This window comes from Lissotriton helveticus, chromosome 5_1 (genome assembly GCF_964261635.1).
Source record: "Lissotriton helveticus chromosome 5_1, aLisHel1.1, whole genome shotgun sequence".
Lineage (NCBI taxonomy): Eukaryota > Metazoa > Chordata > Amphibia > Caudata > Salamandridae > Lissotriton > Lissotriton helveticus.
This window is the reverse complement of record NC_136065.1, coordinates 333,397,569-333,416,892: the sequence shown is the minus strand read 5'-3', so window position 1 is coordinate 333,416,892 and position 19,324 is coordinate 333,397,569.

Below are 19,324 nucleotides of genomic sequence, written 5' to 3'. Positions count from 1 at the left end.
ACCTGTTCTTTCAACAGGGTTCTAAGATATGTGTCCTGCAATTAGTTGGGCTTGTACTAGTTGAGGAGATTGAAAGGTTGAGCATTGTGTTGGATCCTGATTTTAATGAAGTAGTCTTCCCTATCCCACACTAGCTGAGCTCCTCTTGTGCTGAACATTGCTTTATACATGATTGCAACCCTGGCTGTCTTAGTAGGTGATGGCGGCCAGTATTGGTTCAGATATTTTGGGTGGGCCATACGGTGTGTGTCAAAGTGTAGTAGGTGGGTTTCTTGCAGGAAATGATGTCCTAGTCATGTATAAGTAGGTATCGCCAGATCTGGTGTCGCTTATTAGGGGCATTAAGGCCCCTCACGTTGCGGAAGAGGAAAATGATGCCTGGTAAATCAACGATTGTGCCGAGCTAGAGGGTCAGCCACTGTGATATAACCAGTGGGGAAGAGTGGCCATCCTACGTGTAAGGGTGCCTGGGCCCTCATGTCCCTGCAGGGAGGAGTGGTGGTGGTGGTGAGAAGGGATGCTCCCATTCCCAGAAGAAGGTGCATGGAAGGGAGAGATTGGAGTTCTGTGTCAGAGTGAGTAGTATGGGAGAGTTATCCCCTAGTTTTAAGGGAGTGTCAGGAGAGACCCAGCATGCCCCCTTCTCGAGCCCAGGGTTCCCCAATGATAGGACGTAGGGAGGGGGTAACATAAACCTTCAAAGGCCAACTGGGCGAGAAAATTCTGTTCAAGTCCTGGAATGGCCCAGGAGCCATGGCGGGGACCATTCTGGAAAAGTCACTCTCCAAGAGGGTGAATTGAGCGGGAGGGGCGTGAAAGAATGTTCCTTGGGTCCGTTCAGTCTCCGGCCTCCACAGCCAGTGGTTATAGAGTGAGGAGTCTTCCCTCTGCGAGTCTGTGGCTGAGGGATCCTGGCACCGTTGTACCGTAGAGTTGAGATCACCAGCCGTGAGGGGAACTTTGAGTTATGCCTTGCTTGACGGAGGGCTGACTGCTGGCTTGCACAGGTGCCTTCTTTGTGAAGGCTGTTGGATATCGAGGCTTTGCAGGAAGAGTTATCAATATGCGCCACTTTTCTAAGACTTTATGATTTTCGCGGATTGTGTTGACTGCTGATTGGGTATTGTATTGTATTGGAATTGCATTTATATAGCGCTTACTCCCCCATACGAGGCGTCGAATCACTTTTTTGGCGAGTAGCACGCTACTCCGGGACCCATAGAGGATTAGTGTTGAATTAGTATAGTGAAACATGCAAGTACATTTTAAGTGGTGGCTAGGTTAGTCAGTTATTTGTATTTGGAAGGATAGCAGGAGGATAGAGGAGGACAAAGGTTTGTATTTATATAGCGCTTGTTGACGCACACTATTCAGGAAGCCTACAAAGGATTAGTGGTGAATTAATATGGTGAAATATGAAGTAATTTCAGTGGTGGATATTAGTCAGTTACTTGGAGTGAGAAGGATAGCGGAGGGATAAAATGGGAAGAAAGATTTGCATTCATATAGCACTTGTTACCCCTGTTGGGTGTTGAATCGCTTTTCTGGCGAGCAGCACGCCACTCCGGAACCCATAAAGGATTACTGTGGAAAATTAGTATAGTAAAAATAAATATGAAGTAATTTGAGTAGTGGATATGTTATTCAGTTATTTGGGTAGTATATTAGTATAGTTTAATATGGAATTTGAGAAGTGAACATGTTAGTCTGTTAATTTCGATTGAAAAGGATAGTGGAGGGATAAAAGATATTTCTTTTTAGGTCTTATCACTAGGAGAAGGGTTTTGGATGAGTAAAAAGGAGCTTTGGGTATTGCTAAATGAGAAAAAGGGCAGCATTTCTGGCAATTGCTTCCTTATGAGCCAGTATATTTGTGAGAATAAACTGTATAGCAACTATGTTATAAGAGTTTAAACGACAGAGCTTTGGGTGTGAGGCAAGACGTTTAACAATGTTACCTCGATTCAATATGTCGTTATTGCCTTGAGAGGTGTATTCAGGATGCCAAATTGTCATTAAAGTACAGTCGTCTTGGGCTGTGTTATCTGAGCCGAAGTGGATCGAAGGTATGGGCAGACTGCGCGATTGTTCATTAAGATTCCTATTTCCTGATTGGAGTGCGACAATAGGACCAGGTGCTCTGTTGGTCAGATCGCGATCTGAGATGGCGACAACATTGGTATACAGCCTTGGGGCACCTAGTTGTGTGGAGTTTGATGCTTTTAATGGTGAATGATCTGAACTCCTAGTGACGTCAAATAGGTTTAAGTATTGGACCCGTGGCATGAGGATTCAACGTTTCTGCCTTGCTTATCGAAGGATCTGGATTAAATTGTGCTTCTTGTGCTACTAAGAGCAGTGAACTAGTTTCATCTGAGTTTCTGGTCACCAGCCGTACATAAATGTGTGTTCTGATAATTGTTTGTGAGATTAGCGGATCGCTTAGAACTTGAGGGAGTGTTCCAGAGGTCACTTCCTAAGGATTCAGCGAATGAGCTGAATCCGGTTCTGCATAAGTCTTTTTTTTAGTAATTTTAAATAACATTTGATCGTAGAGGCCTGGCTTGCAGCTCTCATGATCGTATCCAGTTTTTCATTCCGTTTCCTCAGTTGTTTTCTTCTATGCCTCGAAGGTTGAGCAGGAGGGGTGTTAGATGAATTGATTATGGCATTATCAGAAAGTGTTGGTGAATTTGTTGCAGTATTGGGTAACACAGTAGTATCTGCTTTGGTTATTATTATAGTGTTATCTAGATTATGTAGATTGGTGGGAATAGAATGTATCTCCACGCTGAGTTTCATGACATTATTCAATGTCAGGGCGCTGTTGTGAAGGAATCCACTGTTCCCAGTATTTGTGGGTAGGCTGTTGGAAGCAGAGCCTTTCGAGGTTTAGCTTGCGAGGGCTGAGCTTTGCCTATCAATTTTACTTCCTGCAGTAAGTCGCCCACTATGACGGGTAAAGCGAGCAGCTTGTCCATCAAGATTCAGCAAACACACTTTTATGTGCTAGGTGCAGCAGGAGTTGGTGGATTATGAACAGGTGGATTGTTGGTGTTTAGAAGTAAGCTACTAATGGAGGTATTGATGCATTCAAAGCGAGAGATAGCGCGGGGATGACTATGGGTAACCAGGCGCTCTAAATCCTGTTTCATTCATTCATTCATGTCATTCATTATGTGTTTTGGGGTAGTGCCTCTAATAATGAATTTTGGATATCAAACTTGTTGGACTGATGTTCCAATACCTTAGCAGTAGTATCAAGAGTGTTGATTAATTGCTGCCAGTTCCTTATGTTAATAGGGAAATGTATGCTATGGTCTTGAGTAAGAGACACAGCTTGGAAGTCTCCAACAAACGTCGATCTGTGTGTAGTTGAGCTGCTGGAAATGACATTGTCAGGCAAGGGGGTGTGTTGATTTCCCCACCCTGATCCATTATTCACTACTGTATCCGAGAGTAAAAAAGCTTGTGATACGGTTCCCTTCTCAAGTTGAAAGATTTGATGTTATGTACTAGTGATGACTTCAGGTGCGACATTGTTTATGTTGTGCATTTGGTCATTTGTGACATTTGTTGGGTTCCAGTCTGGCATCAAGCTCAGTTCTACCTGCTCGGGAGAGGTATCCAGTGTGATATTTGCTGTTTGCGTTGAGAGAACTGGTGTAGATACAACCAATTGCTGTTCAGGAGGGAGGCTTGAGATTGTATTATTAGGGCTGAGCAATGTGTGCCTGTCATCGGGTTGCCATGTTGTACTTGCTGTGCAACTATGTCCTTGGCTTCTGGGCCGGGTAGAGGAGTCAGAGGGAGCTATAATACTGGAAGCACCTTGTTTACCTCCTCTGAGGATGAATATAGAATTGCACCTCCGTCTTTCATAAACGAAAATTTTGACAAGTTTTTTGTGGGCCCTAAGCCATGAGGCAAACATGCTGGTCGAAGATGGCATGAGCGGTGAGACTAATGTACCAACCCTTGAGGGTGAGGAGGGTGGGAGACTTTGCTTAAGGTTAGTCATTTGAAGATCTGTGCCTGGGGCTTTTTGGCCCTTCCTTTTGTGCTCGGCTGGAAGAGGATTGACCCTTGGCCTGTCTGACCTCATTCTGTAGGAGGTGTGCCAGCAAGTTTTTTTGAAAAGGTAGTTGCTTCAATGAACTATAACAACATTGAAGGTGGCTTGTGAGTCTGCAGTCAGGAGAGTAGAGAGTAGATGGTGCACCGCAAATGGTGTATCGCATAAAGACGAAGACAGCACTGCAGAATCGGCCACTCTAAGGACACTCCAAATACACACCCGATAACGGCAAAACGGGGGTGGCGGGGAAGCACATGGAGTGGTGCAAGCCACACTAAGACCTGGGCTAGCCACCTCTGCACCACTCTGGCTCAACCCTAAGGCAATGGCTCAAACACCATGGCCACGGTGACCAACGATCAGTCAACTGGTGGCTCCCATCCGCTTGTCTGCAGCGCTTCTTATAGTTGGTGCAACGTAGCTCATGATGCATGTGTCAGTTGTTTAACTCTGCCTAAATTCAGTTTCGCTGCTCCCAGTCTCCTATTTTCCTGTTCAGGCAGGTGCCCCCGGAGACACCACCAAACAAACACTGCTCCCAGGCCTTTTTGAGATCCGGATTTGGTTAGGGCTCAATTGCACTCAGATTTGGCTTCAGGCTGCGTGGGAGAAGAACCCCCGTGCAGAAGCACTCGGCAGGGGGTGAGGTGGCAGGTCCTCCGTAGGAGCAAGCCGCATCACCCTAACCGTGGGAACTGTGGCTTTCGTGGATTCGACTGCGGGCGGAGGCGACTCGAGAAGGGGACGAGGAAAATCATTTTTAAGAGACACATTCCGACATTTTTAATGTGATCCAGGAATAATATGATGTGATGTACATTCCTTACGTACTAAGAAAAGATCATTTTTAAAATGTGGTGTCCCCTCCACATGTTTTTTGGAAAATCAGACTAAGCAAAGAGCTTCTAGATGAGTCGTTCACGTGTTCCTGCTCTACGTTCTGTATAAATTATGACAGGAGAAAAAATTCCACGTAGCACTTTGAAGAAGTATAGAGAAAAATAGTAGATGTATGCCATACTGAGTAGAAACCTTCAGTAGACAACGCTGAGGTCTCAACTTAGGGATACCATGAAGATTTTTATAAACGAAGATCACTAATAAGATTTGAACTCCAGGTGTAGAGATCCTCTATTGAATTGTCTCTGTGTGGTCCTGAGGAAGGTGGTCCCTACAACGGTTTCCCACCGAAACGCGTCGACCAATTTGTGATCAATACCCTTCATTGTTTAGAACTAATGAGTTTGGACAACAGTTACAGTACTATAGGATGTCTATGGTTGTTGTGAAAAGGAATGCATGTTGAGTGTGTACGTAAGTGGTTGTGTGTTTGGTTCTCTACCTGGTCTTTTGAATTTCTGTATATTGTGTGAATTGTACAATTAATGACAAACAAACCACGGATTGATTATATTGAAAGAAATCCTTTTGTGAATAATGATGAATTTTACAATTACTGTTTTTATACACAAAAAAAGAGATAAAAAAGTTTTGATATGAAAAAATGAAATAAAATAACTCAAAATTTACATACAATTGCACTTTGTATATGCCCTGTTTTTTGAGGTATTAGCCGTGTGAAAAGCATTTATAGGTCATGAGGGAGCATTCTGGTTTCTTGAACTGTGGCCCTGGAGCCTTACGTTCAACCCCATCGCTGTCCATTTGCACCAGTGACTACTCACGTCAGAAGCGCTGGGCCGCGTGGTTTGTGCTGCTCTGTGCAACACGCAGAGCTTCGGCCCTGCTCTGTGCCATTGGCCAGCAGCACGGATTGCCACGCCCTAGGGTGACTGGGGATTGAAGAAGGGGGCTACATTCTGGGAATCCCATAGGAGCCAAGAGCCCAAGGGCTGGAAGAGTCAAGCACCAGGATCCTGGGACTGAAGCTGCGTCACATGATGTCTGCGTGTTTTGGCATGAGGCGTATCCTGAAGTGTCACCACGCTGTAATAACATGCTTGGTTAAACCGTGCACAGCACATTTTGCGGTAGTTTTGTTAAAAAAGAAATCTTCAGAAAATGCATGGGGATTATGCATTTTGGGATACCCCTTTATGTTCTCGGACCCCATTTGACAGCTCACCCCAAAGCTTCCTCCTGCACAAACTAGGCAAAAAGTAGCACTTTGGAGAGTTAGGGCCAGTGCTTAATTACTTAAAAACACACACACATATATATATATATATATATATATATATATATATATATATATATATATATATATATATATATATATATATATATATATATATATATATTCGTCAAATGGCACAAAAGTTATTAGCAAAACAAAAAAAGGCATTTCCTATGGAAACATAATCCTCATTTTACCTACCCAGTGGCAAAAGAGTGAGCGAGAGAGTGTGTGTGTGTCTGTGTGTGTGTCTGTGTGTGTGTGTGTCTGTGTGTGTGTGTGTGTGTGTCTGTGTCTGTGTGTCTGTCTGTGTCTGATTCCCCCAGGACTGCCACTACCTCTGTTCTTGCTGCTGCACAAGGAGCTATCAGGAGGTGACAGTAGCAAACAGCAGTAACAGACGGACCCTACTGCTTCAGCTTCACTGCAGCATTCCCTCAGGAGGAGCAAGCCAAGCAGTCTTGCCAGCATAGTTGGAGCAGGCCCTGGCAGACCAGCCCAGTGTTTCCCTGTCCTTGCTTCAAATCTCAAGGGCCTGCAGGGATATAGGAACAAACAGACCGGTGCCCCAGAAGCTGAATCCCACCAAAGCGATATAAGACACAGGGAGATGACAAATGGAGATGTCCAGGCTAATGGTGCTGGCAGCAGGACTCTGGCTCCACCTTACTAAAGGTATGGCTCCCCACCTATCTTGCAAAGCGTTCTAGAAAGCCATTCCCACCTGGGAGTACAGTTTCACTACTCATACATGCCAACAACTAGAGACCCAGCTTTGGAAAGGGAGCCAGCAATGTATTTGTGTCCATGCAAACTTTGGCTTCTCTATTAAGATTGCAAGCAAAGGTGAAGGTGTGATGCCAGTGTTTAACCGCTACCGCGCTACCGCGTTTTCCCGCTGTGATTTCAAAAATGCGCGGTTTGTGACAAAGCCAGCTCGTCATCCGCGTGAGTGAAAAACATAATCGACATCTACCCCCACTGAATAAGCAGTGAGATGCAATAATTATTTTTTGTACCGAGTAGGGGTTATAGCTAAAAAAAAAAACAATGCTAATTTGGAGGGTAACCCTACCTGGAACTATCTTCACCCTCCAAAGAAGCCACAAGCCTTCAAGAGGGCCCCACTCACTGGAAACCATGCTCATCTTCACAAAAATGTTCCACTCTATGGACTTTACTGGCTGGGACGTAGCTTGGTCAGTGAAATTGGGGGGCTGTGAGCTTCAGATTGTCCAACAATCAGGGTGGCATATAATGTTAAATCCATTATACACCAAGCAAGGTTCATGAGAGGGGCCTAAGGGGCAGTGGAAAGGGAGAGGAATGCAGATCAGTAGGAGTAGTAAGAAGAAGAAAGCACAATATTTTGTAATAACCAAGCGATTTACAATAGAGGTCTTGGATATACAACCGCACTTATTTATGTCTCGGGAAATCATTATTGTATGGTGCAAAGATCAAACGAAACAAGACCTCATAGTTTCTTAACTGAAAAAAGGCACACCAACAACATATAAAAGAGTTTGATCAGCACACACTAATAGTAAAGAACAACTTCACGGAAATAATTTTTTATGAATGTTCCTTTATTCTTTATTCTTATTTTTTCCACAGGGCTACCCTGTGGAAAAAATAAGAATAAAGAATAAAGGAACATCCCCAAAAAGTATTTCCGTGAAGTTGTTCTTTACTATTAGTGTGTGCTGATCAAACTCTTTTATATTTTGTAATAACCAACATTTTGAGCAGTCGCTGTTGGTCCCATGAAGCAGTAGTGGGGCGGGAGTGAAGGGTGAGGGGTCAGAGCAGGTGGAGTGAGAATATTTTTCAAAATCACTTACGTGTCAGCAGTCCGGCTGGCCGGCCGCCTCCTTTCTTCCATCCCATTCATGGCTTCTGCTGGTGCAGGAAGCAGGATAGGCTTCCCTGAGCAAATCACAACATTGCAATGCAGCGTTGTGATTGGTCTGAGCGCCACGGTACGGGACTCAGATGGGGAATGAAAGCCTGGGCATGTTCTCCACCCAGGCTGTAATGCAGCTTGGGTGGAGAACATGCTAAGTTCGCATGAATGTTTGGCCAGCCCCAGAGGGTCAGCCAAACATTCATGCGTACTTAGGAGGTCACCACTCCTCCCCTCTGCGCAGCCCAGCCCCGCTCCACAAAACTGCCCCAGCACAGAAAAATAAAATGGCAATAGCACCGCGTTATTATAATTTTATTTTTAGTTTTTTGCTGTGATGAAAGGCAATGGGACGACGCTCCTCCGCCTTAGCGGAGGAGCCGCCTCTGAGACTTTCGAATCAGAGAGGGAGAGAGTTTGTGTGTGTTTTTATATGTGTGAATATAAAACATTGAACTGACAGGTCAAGCACACACAACAGATATACTGATTAGAGTGATCAAGGTAGATCTTATCCTTGAAACACTTTACCTTGATCACTCTAATCAGTATATCTGTTGTGTGCGCTTGACCTGTCAGTTCATTTAACACAAGGGTTAGCCTCCTCACCCTTTGGTTTCAGAGTTCTCAGGGTTTTCTCTGAACAAGCTGCACCAAACAACTTTACCTTTTTCGTCACTACTCAACCACTACAAGTTGTGCGCCATTTATTTCTGAACACTAATAACCCTTCGCTGGACAGTAAATATAAAACATTCCTGATTAAATCCTAGACATCTCAGCAAACCCGTCTGAAAACATCAGTACCCCACCATTTATTAGAAAGTACATTTACTAGGGGGGGGGGTGTCACACCCCAAACACCTTCCTGAAGCTACGCCCATGTTTACAGGTATCCCCTTCCAAACATGTGACTTCACCCTTATTTGCCATACGGTTGAGATGGTCGGGGACGAATTCAAATCCATGGGGGGGAAACAGAGAGTTACTGTTCTAACGTGAAATTGCAACACGATCTCACACACGGAATAAGCCTGGGCTGTTGAAGGCACTTGGCTAATCTGCATTTTCATCATCTTCACAGTTTGCTGCCCTGCACGAGGCTCAAAGGATTTCTCGAAACATGAGATAGACATAAAAAAATGCTACCCCCTCTCCCCCTCCCCAACACATCCGCAAAAATCATCCCCCGGCACGACACACGCCTAATATTACTGGGGATTATGCAAAGTGGAGAGTAAAATTGCTTTTCTCTAAAATAAACTCAATTGGCGCCAGAGGTAGGATATTCAGAAAGGTATGATGTACATCCTGCCGACCAGTGGCAAGGGGCTTATATGCTAAACAGACTTTAGTTTCATATCAAGAAGAGAGGCCTCAGGAGAAATATGGGGAGTGGGGGGGGGGGGGGAGGCTTCTGCTGTAGGGAAGTGTGCAGAGTGAGTAGACCAGGGATTCCTGTAAAACAAGTGTGCCAGTTCACATTGCCTGTGCTCCACGTCTTCTTAGATCGAATCCTACCAGACAGTGCAGCAGTCTGATTTGCCAACGACTTCTTGTGGGTATTCTGAAAGCTTCCCTGGGAGTGCTTCCGCCCATTGCTTAACATTGGCTTTGTAACTCACAGTTGCTTGCTTTCTACTTCCTGGCTTTATTTGCTTTTGACTGTCCAGCTTCAGTTCTTCCCTCCCCTGGCCAGACCCTGTTTACAGTATTCTTCCACAAACTCGCTTTCAGTAAACAGGCCTTTAAATCCTGTTCTTATCAGGTCACTTTTGCTCTGCATTCACAAATAGAGATGAAAGGGCAGGCTCTGTCTTAAGAGGGAGCTTGGTGTTCACTTGTCTTCCTTTGACTTCAAAGTGAGAGCATTTATGTGAGAATCTTGCCCTGTAAAACAAAGCTTTTTCTAGCATATAATAACATTTAAATGTCTGTAGATTAACTGCTGATATTTCAGATTACATTAGAATTAGGAAAGTACAAATGAATCACATGTTTGTAATTCTGAGATGTGCTAATAACAAATATTTGAATATGATCAAAACACACCAATAAACTAGTTGATGACATTTCCACAATGTAATGGTCATTTCAATTGAAATGTGTTGCCTGTAATAGTAGTGAACTAAAACACAGTGCATACCCCACACTACAACATCTACTCCACTCTGTGCCCCTCCACTCTATGCCACTTCATTCCACTCTGCAACAAGCAACTCTAGTCTACAACACCACACAGTGCTCCACTCTAAGCCACTCGATCTAGGATATGCCCCTCCACTCTCAGACGCTCTATGACATACCACTACACAGCCTCCACTCCACAACGCTTTTCCCACTCCACTCCAATCTACCCCACTCCAATCTAATCTACACCACTCCACTCCAGTATGCTCCAGTCCACTCCAATATACCCCACCCCACTTCAATCTACCCCACACAATATACCACACTACTCTAGTCTACCCCAATGTACCCAACTCCACTCCAATCTACCCCAGTCCACTCCAATCTACCACCCACAATCTACCCATCTCTACTACAGTCTACCCCACTCCAATCTACCCAAACCCACAGCTCTCCAATCTAGCCCAATCCACCACACTACACCTCAATCTACCCACTCCACTTCAATCTACCCCACTCTACCCAACATCACTCCAATCTACCCCACTCCATCCAGTCTTGTCCAATCTACACATTTATTTATTTCTTTATTTTTGCAATTTGTTAAACGCAAACGAATACCCGTAGGCGTCTCGGCGCTAGAAAAATCACCTAATTCTCCCATAAGGGTTGATTGACATAATTAATGATCAAAAAGCCAGGTCTTCAATCCCCTACGAAATTGCAGAAGTGAAGGACATGTCCTGAGGTGCTGCGGCAAGGTGTTCCATAATTTAGGCGCCGCGAGTGAAAAGCGACGATCACCCCACGAAACTGTTTTCGATCGTGGGACCACTAGTTGGCTAAGAGTGGCGGATCGAAGCTGTCTAGCCGGTTTATAAGGTATCAACTGATCCTTAAAATAATGTGGTCCTTGATCATGCAGTGTCTTAAATACTATGCAAAGTGATTTAAATTTGATCCGATTACGGATTGTCAGCCAATGGAATTTCTTGATGGTGTCTGATATTGTCTACTCCAATCTACCCCACCCCAGTCCACTCCAGTCCACCCCACTCCACTCCAATCTACCCCACTACACACTACTACACCATTCCAATCTACCCCACTCCACTGTACCCTAAACTTTGCCAGTCTACCCCACTCCAATCTACCGCAATCAACTTCACTCCGAACCAACTACTCCCCAATCTACGCCACTCCAATCTGACTCAATATACCCCACTCCATTCTGTCCCACTAACTTTTAGCCATGCTGAACAGCAACCACACTGATGTACAACATGGTCAAACCACATATTATATAATATACATAATGAGTAACTGTGTAATACGGACCTATGTTGCCATCGAATGGTTCTGGTGACATTTACAAACCGTGAAGATAAAGGCTGTGTGTTATATGAACGTCACTTAAACTCAGAGATGGAAATATGGGACCATATTACATATTAGTTGAAATTGTATGTAATGTTTGTTACTTTAGTTAAAGCTTAAAGTTCCAAGACCAGCACAGTCGTTCTTAAAGTGTGTTTTTTGCAAGGAATGAACGAATGACAAATGCTGTATTTAACTTTTTCATTTGTGTAGGGAAGCTAAATATTCTGCAAATGAATTCAGCCCTGTGAATTATGGGAACGAATTCACAGTTAGGCTTTTTTTTTGTCAAATACAAGCTTTGAAACCACTGACAAACATTCAATAAGAAGGCATAATGTGTGTGTACTTGTGTGTGTTTTTTATTTCTTAAGCATTTGATCAGAGGGCCCAATATTTAATACTTGTCACCAGCCCCTGAGAGTCCAAGAAGGACCTGAACATGCCTTTATTGCAGAGCATGTTTGAGTTGGTATTTACATGTATTTTTTGCTGAGGACAAAGGGTGTCTGTTCACTTACATAAGAATTTTAGTAAGAGGCTAAAATATCGTCTTGTAGACACTACGAAGAGCTGATTATAGAGAATCTGCTGGAATGTAACTTAGTCTAACTGTTCAAGTATTCCTAAAAACTTTCCTACATTTAGCAGTAGCATTTTAGGTCGAGTCTACTGCTAAATACCCACTGTGTGCTTTCCATGGAACTTAGAGTGTGCTTACAGCTTGCCCATTGCTTACCCTTAGTTGGCTTTATAGTCAGTCTTATTTGCTTGGTGTTTATTTGATGCCTTTCCTTGTCCCTTCTTGGCCATCTTGTCTGTCTCTCCCCTGGAGCACAGCCTCTTTAACATCCTTTTTCTTTGACTGGCTTGTATCCTCTCACTGTTCACTTTTAGGGAACTCCATGTTTCCTTTCTGTGAAAGTGAATGTGTTTACCATTCCTCTCCTACATGTGCTTTTCCCCTGCCACATCCCCTGCGCTCAGTGTTGCTCTCTCCCTCTTGTGCTCCCCCCCCCATAAAGCACCATAACCAGCTTTACTCACTCCCTTGTGCGCGTTCCCCTGAAACATCCACCCCACGATGCTGGCGCCATTGTGTACGTCTTCAAAACATAACCTGCCCCTATGCTGTGTTGCTCTCTCCCTCATGTGCTCCCACCACTTCATGTTGTTCTCTCTCGCTTGTGCTTTACCTCCTTCAAATCCCTTGCCCTTTTGCTGCACTCTCCCCCTCGTGCTTTGCCCACTTACATGCTCCGTATTGCTTTAAACTTTGAGTGCTTCTCCCCTCTGAAAACAGCCCCACTTCTGTGGTGCTCTTTCCCTCATGTGCTTCCCGCGTTCCAAGCACACCATTCCCCCTTCTTCAAATTGTGATGCTCACTCCATTGTTTTCTTCCCTCGTTAAAAACACCCTTCTCACTTGCAAAGTCAACAGGTACAAAAATTGCTAGCTATTGGCTTTAAAAATGCTTGTTAATTAAATGTAAGCCTATTTTACACAGCGTAGTCTACACTACCCTACACTCACTTCATGTTTCAACTGATCACAACACTTTGATAAGTGGTTTCCAAAAGTCGGTGCATTGAGAAATGAATGGTTAAACTGCAGCTTTAGCAATGCAAGATGATATTCTAAACCAGTAGAGACAACCCCACAGTTTTCTTTTCTCTACACCCAGACACTCATAAGCCATATAGCTCACAATGCCGTGGAGCACATGAACTAGTTGAAGAGAGTGCTACCTCTAAGTTCATTAGCCAAATAAAAATTCTGCAGTCTTCCCAGTGGGACAGATGTCTGCAGGCTGCCATTTGAACTCACCAGACCATTAAATGGAAGGATCTGACTGGGGAACCAGCCCCCAAAGTCAACAGATGTTCTCCACCATCCATAAACTTTCATCATGAGCCTTCTACGTCTGAAGAGATATTACTTTTGAAAGGGATTCACATTCTCAAGGCTGGGTCCTAGATCAGAAGATTGACATAGTATAAACTTTATTTATATTACCTCCCTTGATGCTTCACCTGGTTGGCAATGTCGCAGAGGTGGCCACTTGCCCATATCCATGAGTACTGAGTCGCGTTTGGAGTGAGTCCCACTAAGCAAGCTGTGAAATTTTCCATGGTCCTGGGGCAGCACCCATGTCTCCCAAGTTCTTGTGTCAGTATAGCTTTGGACGAGTGCTGCTGATGCAGCAGGGTGTCCAAGGGTTTTGAGTGGTGTCCATTTCTGGCTGTGCCTGGACAAACCTATGGTAGAGGTATTTACACACGGCTCATCAACGCTAATGCTCTGTATGTTGCTTGTTGCTCAAGGAGGATTGCCATTACAGAAATGAATGGATCATATGTAAATGGTCTAGACTTCAAACTTGCTCTAGGGTGTCAACTATTCTGATACAGTGGCATCTCATAAAGAGGTATTGGTGAAACTCCATGACATTATTTCATGTTTTTAATACATCAGGCAATGTGAAATGTTTATCATGTCTTGACTACATCTACATGGCTGGTGCTGGGGCATACTATGTGGTCTTCTTTTTTGTTCCTGCTCAGTCACCCTTAAGTTAGTGTATCAGAGGGTCAAGAGGGGGTTATGGTGGGGGGGGGCGTGGCTAGCAGCCCAACATGGCGGACGCAACTTGGTAGAGCTCCGTCCATGGGGCCCTTAACATCCTAAATTTATCCTGAGGAGGTGTACTCCCGCGAACCAAACTGTGCGGAGCGGGCGTGCGGTGATCCAGAGAGCGCACTGGGACGTGGAGTGGCCTGGGTTTCTGCGGCGGAGGTGGCGAACCAAGACCGGGGCTGCGGCACAGCTGCAAGGCCGGCGGAGGCGCGAAAGTCATCGCGACCCCAGCGCACCAGGTAGTCTTTGGCGGCACAAGACAGATCGCACTGAAAAGTGGGTGTGCATCCGCCCCAGACCCCGGAGAACTGGAGACTGGCTGAGTGTAGTCGCCGAGCGGGGTGAGTGGCGCTGCGGAGGGTGACGCGGAGAGTGCCCGGGAACGTCAGTGGAGAGACCGGGCTGACCTTGAGACCGCGTACGGAGGCGGACCGGGGGCCCAGGGGAGGCGGCCCGGAGATCCTGTGGTGGCGGCCGGCGGCTCAACGCGGCAGCACGCATACCCCCTGGTAAGCTCCAGGACTGGCGGAGAGTGGGAGGTGCTGTAATAAAAAATGGTGGGAGGCGGCCGGCGGCCCCCGCGGTCAGCGACGATTGGAGGGAACTGGACTTGACAAGAGGGCCTGGCTGAGGTAGAATCGCTACCGCGCTGGGAACCGTGTCGCCTGCTTGTGCTGCCTTGGCTAGGGGGCGAAGCTGTGATCATACCACCCCGGTATCGCCTACAATCCAGGGGCCCCCAGGACACCCACGTACCCGGTGCGAGTCCTACAAAATGGCGCCAACTCCCCGGGGTACCTGAGACCGCGTCTGGAACTGCGCAGAGGCTCCGACCCCGTCTGGACCTGGTGGGACTGGCTGGCTGCGGATGCAACACACCCACAGAAAACTTTGTAGGTGGGTGATTTTAATCTAAGGCTGCACCCGCCCCGTGTCCTTCGGCCTGCCTGACCCCAACATGGCGGCCTGTGGGTCCATTTGATAGGGGCTGCCGGACAGACTGGCATTATTGCCGTTGACATAACCCAGCAAGATTTCACACCTGCACACAGCGCAATCGATGAGCGGGAGACCTGCTGGCTACCACCCTGAGGGTGCGTGAGACCCCCCCTTACTCTGATACACCCTGTGTGCGAAACTAAAATGACGGCGTAACGGTGCTGAAGCCCCAACTGCTGCCCAGACGCCGCAGCACCCTCTTCGACTGGAAGAGAAGCAGCAGGCCACGGGCCGTGCCTCTCGTTGCGGTTGCTCCCTCCCCCGCGGGCCTTCGACCTGATTACCATCAGCGGGGTGGCGCGGGCACTATCTTGGTTGGTTCCTGCCCCCTGCAACGCGCAACACGGCTGGACCAGGTGGACGGTTACTCTACGCCCACGTGGGGACATCAAGCGGGGCGAGTGGATGCCCACAGCACAGCAACTCACCATGGGCAGGCTTCGGGACAAATCCCAGTTGAAGCAGAAGGGGGCGAGCAGCCCGGGCCCCGGACAGGAGCAACGGCGAGAAAGCATAGAGCCAACGGCCACCCTGGCGGCCAAAATGGACACGGTTCTGGCAGCAGTGGAGCGCATTGGAGCCACCCTAGCGCAAACCAAAACCTCTTACGAGGCAAGGATCGACAAAGTCACATCTGACTTCAGGCTGCTGCATGCGGACCACCGTAAGCTATCGGAGACAGTTGCCACGCAGCGACAAACAGTCCAAGAACTGCAGCCTGTAGTGTACAGCCATGCCTCGGCCCTACAAGACCTGATTGACAGAGTTTACGCGCTGGAGACAGAGCAGAAGACGCGGAAGGGCGCTCCCGGCGCAACAACGTTCGGGTGGTCGGCCTGCCAGAGGGAGAGGAAGGGAAGGACCCCGAGCATTACATGGAGTCGTGCCTGCGATCGCTCCTGCCGGCTGGAACACTGTCTGAACACTTTGTGGTGGAGAGAGCGCACAGAGTGCCGACGCAAGCCCAGAGACCCCGAACTCGGCCCCGCCCGTTCCTTTTTAAACTCCTCAACTATCGGGACCGAGACGCGGTGCTCCGTGAAACAAGGTAGATGGGTGACCTCAAAGTGGGCAACGGCCATGTGATGTTCTTTCCAGATTACACAGCAACAGTGCAGAAGAGACGTGGCTCTTTCCTTGCGGTGAAGAAACAATTGCGGGAACTGGGGCTACCTTACTCATTGCTGTTTCCCTCCCGCCTGCGGGTGGTCACCAAGGAAGGCACGCGCTTCTTTGATGCTCCATCGGAGGTCTGGGGACTGGCTGGAATAGACGGGGCGGTGGTCGGGGACGAGACCTGCAGGCCCAGGCGAGGGCGAATGGCAAGAGCAACGCTCCAGGAGACGGAGGCGGAGGAAAGGACCCCGGCTGGATGCGGGCCTGGGTCAGGCCGCACCAACCTGGAGAAGATGCGACAAGAAAGACAGGAAGCACTTGAGGCGGTTGCGCCATCAGCTGTCAAGACTATGGGCCACAGAGTGAACTGGACGCGAGTGGGTGTCCTCATCCTCCGCCGTGCTGTCAGATGATACTGTCCTGCCGTTGGTGACGCCACAAACAGCTGACTTCATAATGGGACTGGAAGTGGACCTGTGATGAAAGTTGTGTTCATTATGGTCAACATAATGTCAGATGTATCCTTTGCGCACCTGCTGGTGCGAGTTGCCAAACGTAGCTACTAGCTGAAACGATCAGCGCCGGCCTGGAGGGGGTACAAAAGGGGGTGGTGGTGATGGACGGAGCATCTGAACCAATCAAACACTCACACCCAGTCAACAGATCTGGGTTTAATCCATCACCGTTCTTTAGCCCACTCTGCTACCCCAGTTCAGACATGGCCATATGCAAATCAGTCTGACCCTGTGCCTCATGGGAACAGTCCAGCCCGAACTGCCAAGCCATGCCTTCCCTGGACCGGACTCAAGCTTCCTAGGACCGGTTTCTGGCATTACAGCCGTCTTCAGCCAGGCTTGCTTGAAGCCAGTGGCAAAGTGAGCAAGGGACTCACGTCTGAGCATACGCTGCCAACTTATGGCGGCCAAAGCGGTACAAAAGGGGGTGGTGATGGACGGAGCATCTGAACCAATCAAACACTCACACCCAGTCAACAGATCTGGGTTTAATCCATCACCATTCTTTAGCCCACTCTGCCACCCCAGTTCAGACATGGCCATATGCAAATCAGTCTGACCCTGTGCCTCATGGGACCAGTCCAGCCCGAACTGCCAAGCCAAGCCTTCCCTGGACCGGACTCAAGCTTCCTAGGACCGGTCTCTGGAATTACAGCCGTCTTCAGCCAGGCTTGCTTGAATCCAGTGGCAAAGTGAGCAAGGGACTCACGTCTGAGCATACCCTGCCAACTTATGGCGGCCAAGCGGGGGTATCACTAACATGCTGAAGATGCACTCACAAGACTTAGACTAGAAGATGTTTAGCGTCTGGCACGTAGGGTGATCTTGGGGGGGCGCCCCATGCCAACTCTGCACGTCTCATTAATAAATATTACCGGTACACCTCCCAGACGCCTAGAGGCCCTAGGATAGGGGGCTCTCTGACTTGACTATTGGCTGCACGCTTCACCGCATACACTTAGCGTTGCGGACACAACACATTAAGTGGTAGACATCACCTAGTTTGGACGTATGCCCCGTTGGGCACTCGCCCACCCTGTTTTGCTGTAACTTTTGTTTCTAACATTTCAGATGCGGCACACAGAGCTTCCCCCTGAGAGCCCGTCCCCTGGGCCCACACAGCACCCCTCTGGCCCCCTAAGCTACTACAACACAAACCCGAGCATGGCGACCACTAATATTATGACATGGAACATCCGCGGCATGCACACCCCGTCACGAAGGTACTCTGTTTTTGCCTACATGCAGCGCCATAAGGTGGGGATTGCACTCCTGCAGGAAACGCACATGTCCCATGTAGAACTGGAAAGGCTCCGCAGGCGATGGAGGGGACAGGTCTACGGCACGACATATTCAGCGCATGCGCGTGGCACCATAATCTGGGTGAGGGCGGGCGTCCCATTTGTATGTGCAGACACTCAGGTGGACCCGGAGGAAAGATACTCCCTTGCACGGTGGAGACTAAATGGACAGGAGGTACTGCTGGGATCCATCTATGCCCCAACACAGATCAGTCCACTCTCCTGGCCAAAATGAATCACGTTCTTCACCAGTACATGGGACTTCCTTGGCTACTGGGCGGGGACTTCAACATGGTTCTTGACACAGGTGCTACAAGACTGGCTGCTACACTGGAGGATACATGATTTATGGCGCGTACAGCACCCCGCAGACAAAACATACTCCTACTACTCGCCAGTACGCGACCTTCATGTCCCCTTAGACCGGATAGTAGGTTCTCAGTCCCTTGTCCCGCTCCTAGCCAGGTCAGAATATCTGTGCAGAACGCACTCAGATCATAATCCCTTATGGTTTAAACTTAGCTGGGAGGCGGACTGACCCCCGGTGCCCACGTGGAGGCTGCAGCCAGCCGTGCTGGAAGACGCTGAGTTTAGGTCCTCGCTGGGCACGGCGATATTCCCGCATAGAAACTGAGCTCCTGCGCTACGAGAGGGAAGGAGAGGGGACTGGTAGGCGCTCGACTAGGCTTGGGGACCTTCGAGGGGAACACGCGGTACTTATAGAAAGGCTGCGATGTCACAATTACGCGGCACATACAGCGGCAACACATGCTAAGGCAGATAGAGCCGGCCGGCTGTTGGCTTGGCTGGTGCAAAAAGCGGAACGAAGTACCCCGATCGGCGCCATTGGCACTGGGGAAGGGACAGTGGTGTATACCCAATGCAAGATACACAGGGCGCTGACTGACCACTATCGCGATCTGAACAGGGCAAGAGGTACTGGTCAAGAACATGCCCTGACTGAATTCCTGGACTCGACTGCGTTGCCCATAGTCCCCGAGAGCCAGAAAGCAGAGCTCAATGCGCCGCTCACGTTAGAAGAAGTGGGAGAGACGATTCACACATTAGCGACTGGGAAAACTCCAGGGCCTGACGGCCTGCCAGTCGAATACTGTAAGGCTAACAGG